Here is a 14375-nt window from a genome sequence, read left to right as displayed (position 1 = left end):
CTCGTGAATATATACCTGAGCCAGTTGCTCTGAAGAGTAAGTAGTAATCACAAGAATGAAATGAGCTGACTTCGTCAATCTATCCACAATCACCCAACTACATCGAACTTCCTCCGAGTCCGTGGGAGCCCAACAACGAAATCCATAGTGATTTGCTCTCATTTCCATTCTGGAATTTCCAACTTCTGAAGCAATCCACCCGGTCGTTGATGCTCATATTTCACCTGCTGACAATATAGGCACCGAGCTACATATTTCATTATGTCTTTCTTCATCCGTCTCCACCAATAGTGTTGTCTCAAGTCTTGCTACATCTTCGCAGCACCCGAATGTATGAAGTACCGCAAACTGTGAGCCTCCTGGAGAATCAATTCACGAAAACCATTTATATTTGGCACACATAGCCTGCCCTACATCCGTAATACATCTTCATCTCCAATAGTGACTTCCTCAGTATCGTCGTGCTGAACTGTGTACTTAAGGACAAGTAGATGGGGGTCATCATACAAACATTCCTTGATACGATCATAAAGAGAAGACTGAGAAATCACACAAGACAAAACTCGACTCGGTTCGGAAACATCCAATCTGACAAACTGGTTGGCCAAGGCCTGAATATCCAAGACCAAAGGCCTCTCTGCTACCGGTAAATATGCTAAGCTACCCAAACTCTCCGCCTTATGACTCAAGGCATCGGCCACTACATTGGCCTTCCCAAGATGATAGAGAATGGTGATATCATAATCCTTAAGCAACTCCAACCATCTCCGCTGCTGCAAATTAAGATCCTTCTGTTTAAACAGATGTTGTAGACTTTGGTGATCGATGTAGACCTCATAATAGACACCGTACAAATAATGCCGCCAAATTCTTCAAGGCACGAACAATAGCTGCTAACTCAAGGTCGTGGACTGAATTTTTTTTTTCATGTACCTTTAACTGTCTGGACGCGTAGGCAATCACCCTACCGTCTTGCATCAACATCACGCCGAGACCAATACGTGACGTGTCACAATACATAGTATAAAACCTTGAACATGTAAGTAATACCAATGCTTGTGTCGGAGTCAAAGTGATCTTGAGCTTCTGAAAGCTTAACTCACACTCATCTGACCCTGTAAATGGGGCACCCTCTTGGATCAATTTGGTCTTAATAGTTATTCATAATCAATTACAGAATCATCATTTAACCTCATGTTAACAAAAATCTCGTTGCAAACCTTCACAATACTGATAACTAGATGCGAGGCATGAAGACTTCATAATTATTTACCTGAATTAACGAGTCACATTTAACGCCACCTAGGCGGGCACCTACCTCGTAGGTTAAAAATTAATAATTACAACATGAATTTGACAACTATGCACAGAGAATTTCATATAAGAATTTTCAAATAAGCCTAACAGGCATGACTCCCTATTAGTACTATAGTACAAATTTAATTTCACAAGGGAGAACTTAAACACAAGAATTTTCCTCACAAGGATCTCGTCCTTATATAACTTCCACCGCAGCTCGTAGCCCGGTTTAAACATATCAATTTATATAAAAATATGAGGATCTCGTCCTCAGTTCTGAATCACAAGTAATATGCACATCGTGCCAATTGAAAATTTCCATTTTCTCCTTTTAAATAATTTCGGTTACACCAAATCACAACACATAATGAACCTCACACCGGTAGGGCATATAATTCACAATTTGCAATTAATTATTCGGAATTTACATCAAAATTTACCAAAATGAGTAACAAAAAGCCACATTTAGCCTTGCAGCTCTTATTAGTGACCAACACGAAATGATAGGCGAAGTTATCTCCATAGAATCTCCCAACAGGAGTAAACACATAAGTAGATTATAGAATTACGAAGCTCACTCATAAGTGGAGCACCATAGAAGGACTCGTTTCGATACTGAGATCCGAATCAAGTTAAGAAAATTATTCCTTTATATTATATCAAGGTCGTACATGTAACGACACCAACTGATGTAGCGACCTCCACCATACCATAAAAAATATATCAATGGCTGAATCTTCACCTCTAGGACGCCTTCTACCCGCCTGTCCTCCACCCCTAACTAGTCGTGTGGGTGGTGTAGTAACTTCAATGGGGCACGTAGCCTGAGTGCTTTAATGAAATATGTCTCTCCCAAGTTTGGGATAATTTTCTCATGATGTGCCTAGTATCACCGTATTCATAACAACCCCTTTGCAGGTTAGGCTGCTCATATTGAGTTTGTGCCAGATAATTGGAATAACCATTGTAGGAACTCATGTCGGTGGTGCATTAAAAGAACTTACTAGATCACCCCAAGTAATCCGATGTGTGGACTGGGCTGGACGACTGCCTGAGCCAAGTGGGCGGTGTTGTATTGGCTGGTCTTCCCTCTTCATAGGCTTACCACGAACACTGGTGGAGAATTATCTCTCCCAAGCAAATTTCTTCTTTTGTTATGCTGACTCAACACTGTTGAGCTGACCCATTTCTTAACATACTCTTTGATTCTTCTTTGGGGTAACCCTTACCCCTATTTATACATAACGATCACAAAAGTAGAGCTACATACAGACAAATCTTGGCACGAATCACATAGTCCAGAATCTCGTCAACAACTGTACTTCCTCCAAAGCACCCCAAAATTCGCAACCGTGACGTCTACGCTAAGTAGACCTTCTGTAAATTTAGAGTTGTTTCTATAATGCCTTTGGTACTGAAGTATAGGATTATTAAGGAGGCGGACATACCGCAAGTCCCAACCTTATCCTCTACAAAATCTCAGGCCTTAAACATGTGTAAATTTTAGGGAACCTTTCAGTACCACATATATATATTTCAGGCCCAAAACCGATATAATACATGACCCCGCAATCCACCTATTGATAGTGGACGGCGTGAAGTCATAGGTCACAACGTCCAATGATCCACAATAATAACCTTCATAACTCATATAAATCAACCAGACGCCAATGTCCGTTGCACCCCGCACATGATTCACTAGGTGATCTCTCAATACGCCCACATCTTCAGTCGCAACCACACGTTAAGGTAATGTTTGAGCATCTCTGGCTCCCTCGTAGTCCATCTGCGGCATCACGAACCATCGATGCACAACTGATATTGAGTGCGCAATGTCATACACGAGTGGATACAAAGGAATATGAGATATATGTTTCAAGCTAAATCAATGCCGCATGATAAGGAATCAAAGAAGTGAATATTTTCCTAACAGTTCCATAGCCTCTCGAAGATAAGTACAGACGTCTCCGTACCGATCCACAAGACTCTACTAAACCTGCTTGTGACTCATAACACCTATGAACCTAGTGCTCTGATACCAACTTGTTACGACCCCAAATTCCCTCCGTATGATGTCGTGATGGCACCTAGTCTCTAAGACTAGGTAAGCCTATCAATGCGAAATAATAATAAATATCTGAAATAAATAAACTACAATTCAAACAATTTCAACTCCCAAAACCCGGTAGAAATAAGTCACAAGCTTTTAAGAATTTATTCTCAATGTCTCTATATGTCAAGGTCTAGATAAAATATAAGGAAGCAACATAAAATGATAGAAGGGGACTCCGGAGTCTGCGGACGCTAGCAGATATACCTCGAAGTCTCCGTGCGCAGGTAACTCAATGATGTCTAGGCTGGTAAAATGTACCTGGATCTACACAAAAAGATGTGCAGAAGCGTAGTATGAGTACACCACAGCGGTACCCAGTAAGTGCCAAGCCTAACCTCGGTAGAGTAGTGACGAGGTTAGGTGAGGCCCTACCGGAATATAATAATGGCATGGTAAAATGTTTATCAATGTAGTAAAATAAAATGACATTGAAAATGAATCAAATAGTATGTCACATTTAATGACACCAAATAATTGCAAATAATATCTCGTGGAAATCAAAACAGAATTTTCTTCAACTTTATGAAAATCACAATAATAATCAAAGGCAACTACGACCATAAATCAATATCAACAAGGGCACTCCCGAGGTACCGCCTCGTAGTCCCAAATCATAAATAAATTCACAATATCTCATTTTCTTATATCACCGCGGGAGCCTTCACAATTTATTTAAAGAAAATATTTTTTCCGAAATAGCATCCCGCGTTTTAGCCACCCTTATCACACCGCATGACTTCTAGTAGTTCCCCTACTAGCCACGCGTATCAAGACACCCTTATCTCACCGTATGCGTTTCAACACCCAGACCTTATACCACCGCATGCGTATCAATATCACAATATATCACAATTTGCACCTCAAGTGCTCAAAAAATTTAACTTGCCAAAATAATTCAACAACAATATTTTTTCACAATAAAGAGCTCACGGCTCATGCCAAAATAAATCATCAATAATAGTTTGCCACAATAAAGAGCTCACAGCTCATGCCAAAATAAATCATCAATAATAGTTTGCCACAATAAAGAGCTCACGGCTCATGCCAAAATAAATCATCAATAATAGTTTTTCACAATAAAGAGCTCACAGCTCATGTCAAAATAATTCATCAATAATATTCTTCCACAATAAAGAGCTCACGGCTCCCTCACAATGAGTATAAAAATATTCAGGAGTAAATAATTTAGGAAAATAATATTTCAAAATCTTTACTACGTTGCTTCAATATCAAGTTTAAAAATGTCAAATACTTCATATTAATAATATTTAATTTAAAGAAAATCAACCTTCAAATAATGCACAGAATAAAAGAAACCAAGTTTCAACTAAATAGGTAAAACAATTAGTAAGAAAAGATCAAACAAATTTGAAGTATATATCTCACATCAATGATGAAGAATATAACAAGATAAAATAATTTAATAAATGCGCAACACTGATCTACACAATTTAAAAATATAATCTTTCGCAATTTAACCCGTGTACACACTCGTCACCTCGTGCACACGACTTTCAACACATTTAAATAATCACATCAATACCAATCCTAGGGAAATTTCCCCCACACAAGGTTAGACAAGTCACTTACCTCGACTTGCTCCAATTTAACCAAATATTATGCTTTTTCCTCGAATTTCCGACTCCGATCGACTCGTATCTAGTCATAATTAATTCGATACAGTCAACAAAAATTATAGTAATCACTTTCATAAGAAAATATTACATTTTCATTAAAATCCGAAATTAGCTCAAAATTTTCCCGTGGGACCCACATCTCGGAATCCGGCAAAACTTATAAAATCCGATAACCCATTCAATTACGAGTCCACCCATACCAATTTTACCAAAATCCGATAACAACTCGACCTCCAAATCTTAAATTTTTATTTTTGGAAGATTTTGGAAAAATCTTGATTTCTTCCATTTAAATCCGAAATAAATAATGAATATGACCATGGATTTATGAAATATAATCACATTTGGATATAGAACACTTACCCAAGTTGAAGTCTTGAAGAAATCCTCAAAATCGCCCAAGAACCGTGCTCCAAAACTCCAAAACGAAATGAAGGAAATGACCATTTTTGGTCCTTAAGTTTCTGCCCCAAAAACACTATTCCGGTCGCTAAAAGTCCAATCCCGTCGCTAAAAGTGTCACATCTGGTCGCTAAAGGTGCACACCAGGACTATTTATACCAGCAGTTTTATTTCACTAAAAAGGCTCTAACTCCATCATACGAACTCGGAATTCGACGATTCTTGTTCCTATGAGTCACAAATAAAACTACAAACCCATTCGTTCAATCGAAACTCAATTCGGAGCTCATTTGCTCAATGTGATACCAATTTCGCTCGTTAAACAATTAACTCATATTTCGCGCTTAAAACTCAATCGCGACTTGATGAAATTAGACCAAACTTTCCAGATCACTCCTATAATTCATTATCAAAATGTCGAAAGTCTCGAAATCGAATTTCGATCTCTAGAACTAAAAATGAACTTTTGGATCATTACATGCTTATGTTGAAAACATCAAACTCTTCCTCGACAGCCTGTAGTGTATCAATCTTAACTTCTTGTACTCAACTCCAACTGCCAAACGGTTTAAAGTTCTGCAAATTAGATACAAAGTACTACAAATTTTATGTTTTGCTCATCGCCCAACTCCTTATAGATTGCGAGATATAAGCTCCCAAAATCAGCCTTGTGCAGCAGAAATTTCTGGCGATGCACACTGCTGTAGCAAAAATCTGAAGTAGCAGCTTCAGTCAATCGATCATAACATTTTGTATAAATGTCTGAATGATAAATGATTTATCATTCCGAAAACTAGAATCAAAGAGCTACAATTTTCATGTTTTGAAAATGTTCAGATTCCTTATAGATTTCGAGATATAAGCTTCCAAAGTCAGCTCTGCGATTGCACCGGTTGCTGTCCAAAAACAGCTTATGCAGCAGAAAAATTCCAGCAGCTCCTTTTTGTCCGAAATTCATTCCGTTAACCTTCCGAAATCCACCCGAGGCCCTAGGTACCTTAACCAAATATACCAACATGTCCCAAAATACAATATGAACTTAGTTGAGGCTTCAAACCATGCCAAACAACGCCGAAATTACGAATCGCGCATCGAATCGAATTATGAGTTTTCAAATCTTCCAACTTCTATATTTTGCGCCGAAACATATCAAATCAATTCCGATTGACCTCAAATTTTGCACACAAGTCATAAATGACATAATGGATTTATAAAAAATTTCAGAATCGGATTTCGACCCTGATATCAAAAAGTCAACCCCTCGGTCAAACTTCCCAAAAATTTAACTTTCGGCATTTCAAGCCTAATTCTACTACGGACTTCCAAATAAAATTACGATCATGCTACTAAGTCCAAAATCACCATACGGAGCTGTTGGAATCATCAAAATTCTATTCCGGGGTCGTTTGTACATAATTTGACATCCGGTCACTATTTGAACTTAAACTTTTAATTTTTCATCAAAATTCCATATCTCTGGCTAGGGACCTCGGAATTTGATTCCGGGCATACACCTAAGTCCCAAATCACGATACAGACCTACCAAAATTGTCAAAATACTATCCAAGTCTGTTTGCTCAAAATGTTGACCAAAGTCAACTCAGTTGAGTTTTAAAGTTCTAATTCACATTTTAATCCATTTTTCACCTGAAAACTTTCTAAATTTAAAGATGGTAATGATTCGAGTAATGGTAAATAGTGCTTAGATCACATAATTAATCATTAAATTTAAAGATGACATTTTGGGTCATCACATTGAGACTTGACCAAATTTATTTTCTTTTTGCATAGCTAAAGCATAAATGAGAAAGAAAATTCAATTGCTACGTTGAACCATGTCCTTCATCGGCGAAATATAGCCCTAAAAATATGAGTGTTCAGGAAAGATTCCTTATATAGATTCGTGAACTTCTCATCAAATTTGTACCTATTAATTAACAGCTATTAGTAAGATTACTTGTAAAAATGGTAATCATTTGTTACAAATTACTACAATATAGGAAAAAGAGAAAAGAAACAAATTTTGGAAACTTTACAACTTTAGTTTCTCGGCCCTAAAATAAAAACCTAGCTTGTAACTCAAGAAACACGTAATCATATGTTAATAGGGAAAAGGAAAACTAGGTAACTCCTACTTATATATAAGTAAGTATAGCAATAACAGAAAGTTACCAAAACAAAACAAAAACCAGGTTATCAATTACTATTGAGAGCAAGAAAAAAATTGATTCAATGGCTGCGATCCAATAATATGGACGAGAGGCAAAACCATCGGAAGAGGCAGTTTTGGTATCGTCACTTCAGCAACAACAACAAACTTCTCCATTGATATTCCGTCGACAATCGCAGTAAAATTTGTCTTGTTTTCGCGTTCAAAGTCGTTATAGAAAGAGAGAGAATTACTACACGAGTTTCAAGATTGTGATCACGTTATTCGATGTTTCGGAGCTAATGTTACTGAAGAAGATGGGAAGATATTGTACAACATGTTACTCGAGTACGCGTCTGCTGGAAGTTTAGCTGATCGGATTGGTCAAAATTCAAGGCACGGGTTGCAAGATTTTGAGGTAAAACAGTACGCGAAATCGATTCTATTGGGGCTTAGTCATATTCATGGAAGAGGTTTTGTTCACCGTGACATTAAACCAGATAACATTCTTCTTGTTGGTACTGATAAAGTTGCCAAAATTGCTGATTTCGGATTCGCGAAGAAGGTTGGAGGAGTAAAGAGTCAGAAAAGAAAGCACAGACTCAAAGGAACACCTATGTACATGGCGCCAGAATCAGTTCTTGATAACGAATACGGACCTGAAGCTGATATTTGGGCTTTCGGATGCACTGTCTTTGAGATGGTTACAGGGAAGACAGTATGGGATTGCAGTGAAGCTAACAACGTTGTTTATCTATTGTGCAAAATTGGAATGGGATCACCGGATTTGCAGAACAAAAGATTGTCAAAAGAGGCTGAAGATTTTCTGAAAAAGTGTCTTGTTAAGGAGCCGAGATCGCGATGGACTGCTGATATGCTATTAAAGCATCCATTCCTTCCATTTATAAAAGCAACGATCATTCTCTGATGGAGGCTAGATGGTAACATATTTTCCATCTGCATTAGCACAATGGCTCAAACCTATATATAGTGGCTTTTCCTCTAGCAATAGGATCCTGAAGCCAAAGTTTATCTAGCACTTTCTACACCAAACTACAGCTGCTGCCAAAGTTAGCCATCGTGGTAGAATTGTATAGTGACCACAACCAATCTATATGATTTATTGTATTGTGTATTGTGAGTGACAACATAGATTAGAAAAGAAAAAAAAAGTATCATGATATTAAAAATAGGCAAAATACATAAAGAGACTCAAAGTTAGGCTTCGAATATCTATCTCGCACTCCAAGGCATTATTTTTCTTTCTTTTTTATTTTGGATCACAAGTTGGATGGCTTATAAGGGAGTTTCTACCTTCTAAAAATGGAGTTTTCACTGCAGCTATTGACCTTGCTTAGGGTAGAGTTTCTACCTTCTATGTTTGATGAGATTATGTAGACTGAACAACTTTGAATTCACTCGACAAATTTTTCTTATTGATTAATTTGGACTATATGTATAAGTTTAAAATGACCCAACCTTAAGTTATGTTAATTTGTGCTTTTCCTAGATTGACAATCCAATCCGTCCAAGTTTTGACAGATTACACTTATGGCTCAACGATTGCAAACTAGGGTTAAGGCCCGGTCATATTCATGAAAACAATAATGCCTCTTTTATTTGCTTATCCTCTATTTTTATGGCTGCCATAAAAATCATAATACTGTTTAATTGAATGGTGTATTTGGTGTTGTTCTTGTTGGGGTGATAGCATGATCGTGGTGATGAGTTTGTGATGATGACGGAAGAGTGGAGGTGACTATGCATTAATTGGAGAAGAAGAAAGTGGGCCCCATATGAAATAAATAAAATAAAAATATAATTTTAAGAGCTTTCACACACCCAAAGTTGTGCGAAAATCAATCATTTTGCCATGTCAGCTCGTGGTGTCCATGAAACACACTTGTGCCAAGTTGAGATATATCAGTTGGAGTGTGAGATAGATATTTGAGGCCAATTTTAAGTCTCTTTATATATTTTGCCAGAAAAAAAGAAAGTCGGGGGTTATCATTATATTTACGATAAAATAAGCATTTTTAAAATTTTATTAAATGTAGAAAATGTTTGTTTATCACCAAAGTTATAGATTACAAAAACGACATATTTTTTGTTTATAGTTTCTTTTGACAAGGTAGAATACCTTTATCACCATACAACTCCCACGCATATTCTCATGAGAGCTAGAAATTATTTACTTCATCTTGTCAATCTTCCAATTTATGCTTCAGACTTGACCCAATTTGTTTTATTTTTGCATAATTAACTAAATGAGAGAAAAATTCATATGGTACATTAAACCATGTCTTTCAACAGTGATAAATAGGCCTAACGTATAAAGGTCTGTCCGGAAAATAGTATTTCTCAACTATCAATCGACAGGACAATGATGCATATTTGAGAAAGCTTTTGGCGCTACAGAAATGGGAAAAGAAAAAAAAATAGAACTTTCACACAAGTCCCTTCTGAATAGAAAAAAAATATATATATATAATTCATGTCCTTTTATCCTTTGTTTGGGACTTACTAGAAAACAAAGGTATTCACATCACATGTTTTATGTCAAAATGGCAAAGCAACACGGTATACCTAGCATATTTCTTTTGCACGTATAGACGCAAGTGCTCGACAATAATACAGGCCATGAGTTGCATATGCCACAATTGTGATTTATAAATCGCATTTGTGAATTGCAACTTATAAATCGCATTTGTCAAATGCATTCTCCAGTTACGAGGTATAAGTTGTATTTGTCAATTGCATCAATCGATACCAATTATAGGTCACAGTTGGCAATTGCATTTATAAGTCTCCGAACTGCGATATATAGATGCATAGGTATCATGATTATTCATGAATTGCATTACTTATTCGCGATTTTAATTTTTTGGTGTGGCTTTGGGATTAAGACCTGGGGCGGATCCACGTGGTGCTAAGCGGGTTCAATCGACCCTGCTTCATCAAAAAATAATACTATATATATATATATATATATATATATAAAGTGTGACTAAAGCAGCGTAAATATTATATAAAAATTATAATTGAACCCACTTGACAAAAGCTTTTGCTCTTGCAAAAGTGGTCAGAAAAGAAGAAATAAACCATAATGATAGCAGCATAGCCTAATATAACTGTCTTTGCAATCAAATAAAATTATTTTCCTCGTTTATATTTTGTAGTTTTCTTTATTTTACTTTATAGTATAAAACGGGAGCTTTGGAACAAAGGTAAAGTTGTATCTGTATGACCTATAAGTCATTGGTTCGAGCCATGGAAATAACCACTAATGTGTCTATTAGGGTAGGTTGTCTACATCATATCCCTTGGGGTGCGGCCTTTTTTCGGACCCTGCGTGAACATGGAATACCTTGTGCACCAGACTGCCTTTTTTTTTTTTTGAAAAAAATTATAGATTTGCATTAATCATCTTCTTCTCCATGATCTCTTTCTTCTTCTTCTTCTTCTTCTTCTTCTTCTTCTTCTTCTTCTTCTTCTTCTTCTTCTTCTTCTTTTATTGTTACTAAATTCTTAGGTTTATGAATGTCCAATGTATGTCCTGACAGTTGGTTGGTTGATACCTTCCTAAGTCGCTAGGATTATAAGTCGCAGTTCTCAATTGCGACCTATAAGTCGCATTGGGAGATTGCGACGTATAAGTCTCAATTAGAAATTGTGTTTATAGTACCCGAATTGCGATATATCGTGATTATTAATGAGTGGCATTTTTTGATTGCGCTTTATGAGTCGCATTACCTAATCGCTATTTTAATTTTTGGTATCGCACTACTTCCAGTTAAATGCGCTTTGGGATTAAGATTTGCTCAATGTTTAACGGTAGCAATTGAAGCTTAACTGTTATCCTTTATCCTGTTTAGGAGCTCAAGTTTTATCGCTCGCTTATATTGATATTGTTTACCCTTAAAAACGGATAACAATTGAATTTATATGAGGTTTTAAGAATATGTGGATTAATTCAATTCAAGTGATTAATGACGTTAGATTAAGCAAATGAAAGACGTAATAAATGGTCAAACCAATGATAAGAGTTATCCCGAGCTCTGTTAATGGCTCAACGAGGAACCTGCCTTCGGTTCCGAGCTTGCACTTATGAGGAACTTATGAACAAAAATAAGAACTTTGAATAAATTTTAGAAACATAGAGAATAGGAGTAAATTGCCTTGGTATGCATGTTACAATGTATTCTATGAATAATAAGCTTTCCCTTTTATATAGTAGGTGAGTTTTACCCTAAGTACAATTCTAAGAAAGGTAAAAATATTCTATTTCGCTAATCACTGATTTTCTTCCAATACGGGCCGAGGTACACTCTGTGATATCCAGTTGGTCATGGACATCACGGACCTTTGTTAGTCGTGTGCAGCTGTTTGGTATTTCTCTCCAAAGTCTTGAGGCTCGAACCGAACCCGGAGGACGTGGTCCCGATGCTCCCGAGGGCAGGTGTTTTTCTCGAGCACCGATATAAGGGGCTCCTCGCTCTGACTCCGATTCCTTACGGTCACGTTCCTGCTCCGTTTGCCTCACAGGGAAACCCGGGTGCTCATTGGACTTGGTTTTACCCGTATACAGATAGTCCCTTTGTTTCTTAGAGAGTAGGCTTGCCGCAAAGATGAAAAACGACAGATGACTCCAGTTCCTTCCTTCGTACGTTACGACGAGGGAGCCGAACCGTCCCGTCAGTCGCATCGTTCTGATTTCGGACACGTGTCACTCATCGACAGGTTGCCCTGAATGCGCAGCGTGAGCTGTTTCCCTATAAAAGCTTCCTTCCTTTGTTCTTTTTCTACTTTTTGACTAAATTACTACCTTCAAGCTTTCCAGTCATCATGAAACCTTCTTCAAACCTTTATATCTTCATCCTTGTTCTTCAATTTCTGTAGTAATCTCCAGATTTTTTCCCAAATTTTCTTCAAATCTTCATATAGTGTTCTTCATCTTCAAAACCCATTTTTCCAAAATTTTGCATTCTTTCTTCAAATTTTCAAACACTACCCCAGATGACAATGGCCAAACCATCAAAAGTCGTTCCTCAAAAAGTTGCGTCTTCATCTTCTCAACCGCCCGTTGGTACTAAAGCAGTTTCCCCTGAAGTGGTCGCCCTCGATACGGCTTCCCTTGTTGTGGTTGCTAACGAACCGGCTGCCAAGCCTCCCTTGAAAGCATTCATTCCCAGGGGATGCTCAATTGCATATAACTTTAAAGTCGAGAAGCCTTCATGCAAACAGGACCAGGGTGAAGGAGTCTGGAGGTATATATGTTCCGTGACTGAAGATATTCTTCCCATAGTTCGTAAGGACTGCAATTGGAAAAGCAAGAACGTAGTAGTCTTTGGGCTCGAGGCAGCCGTTACTACCCACGTGGAGGGGTACTTAAGTGTTTACACTTATTCTTTCACACTAGGCCTGATGGACCTGATCATTCTAGACTTTTGCAAGAGGTATGATGTGTGCCTCTAGCAAATCCATCCATCGTTGTGGGGGATCGTGATCCTCCTCCGCTACTTTTTAAACAAGACCGAGTCTCGTCGGTTCACTATCGACCATCTGCTCCGATTAACAATTAAACTTATTTAGTGATTTTAAGGATACATGATTTAACCCAATACCAATTGACAAACAAGAAATTGAATAGATAATCTGAATAGTAAAATAAATCAAACCAGTGTTCTAGCAATGCTTTCGACCTCGATTCGAGATGGTCTCGAGGTTGGGTAAGAAGAACAGTAAAGAATAGAGGATAAACAATGATGAACAATAATGGATAGTAAGTAAAATAGAGAGCAACATTTTTGTATATCTTTATCAGTGAATCAATGCCCCTTACAAATAAATGTGGTCCCTCTTTATATAGTAGAGGAATCCTAAATAAGGTACAAATATAATAACGAAAACAAATCCCATGATTGACGTCAATAACCGCTTGATTTGATCTGTCCCGGGATTTCTTTCGAGATCTTCGGTCGGTTACTAATATCTCGCCATTCCGTTATTATGCCTTACTCGAAGTCGGTTATGCTCGGTCTCAATCTTCAACGAGCACTTCGATCTTCGTGATCCGTACTTTGCCATTGAGCTCGAGCCTGATTTATTGCGAGCTTACCCTCGGGGCAGCTCCTCGTGCCTAAGATATCTGACATGCCCGATTTCGACCGTATACAACATCTAATGTTGAAAATTTTACTATATTTTTTAATTGTTAAATCGTACTTTGTACAAGAAAAAAAGACATTTTTTATATTTAATTAGTGATAGTAAATGTCGATAAAAATCTTGTTTAAAATATTGACATAACAATAACGACAGAATAGTGTAAAAAAAATGATAACAAAAATAATAATTTTGATTTTGATCTTAAATCACAATAAAGTACAATTTAGTGACATTTAGAAGTAAAAATAAAAAATTTATCGCATTTGTCACTTAAATGTGATAGATGGATATTAAGAAAATTTTAAGACTATTACTAAAAAACAAATTAGGAACTCTTAATAAAGGCCTCACTCTAATTCTTTTCTTTTAAATCCCTAACCGCCTCTCACCTTTCCTCAACTCTTTCTCACGATTGATTTGGGATTCCTTAGAAACATCCAGATTTCCATTTGCAAAAGCCAAGAAAATATGAAATTGGGGAAGGCCATCAACAAGGTATTCTGAATTTTAGGATTGTTATCAACTTGTTAGCTATCTTTTTTCTCAAGAGGGGGGTATTATTTATCTTTTTGTTTGTTTATGTTTTAACGAGTTACAGGTTCAACAA

General features: G+C 37.1%; 1 pseudogene; it reads left to right on the top strand.

The window, feature by feature from the left end:
- The first annotated feature begins 7709 nt into the window (after window positions 1-7709).
- LOC138902246 (mitogen-activated protein kinase kinase kinase 20-like) lies at window positions 7710-8528 on the top strand (annotated as a pseudogene).
- The last annotated feature ends 5847 nt before the right edge of the window (window positions 8529-14375 follow it).

This window comes from Nicotiana tomentosiformis, chromosome 12 (assembly GCF_000390325.3).
Source record: "Nicotiana tomentosiformis chromosome 12, ASM39032v3, whole genome shotgun sequence".
NCBI classification, from domain to species: domain Eukaryota; kingdom Viridiplantae; phylum Streptophyta; class Magnoliopsida; order Solanales; family Solanaceae; genus Nicotiana; species Nicotiana tomentosiformis.
This window is presented reverse-complemented; position numbering and strand designations above follow the sequence as displayed.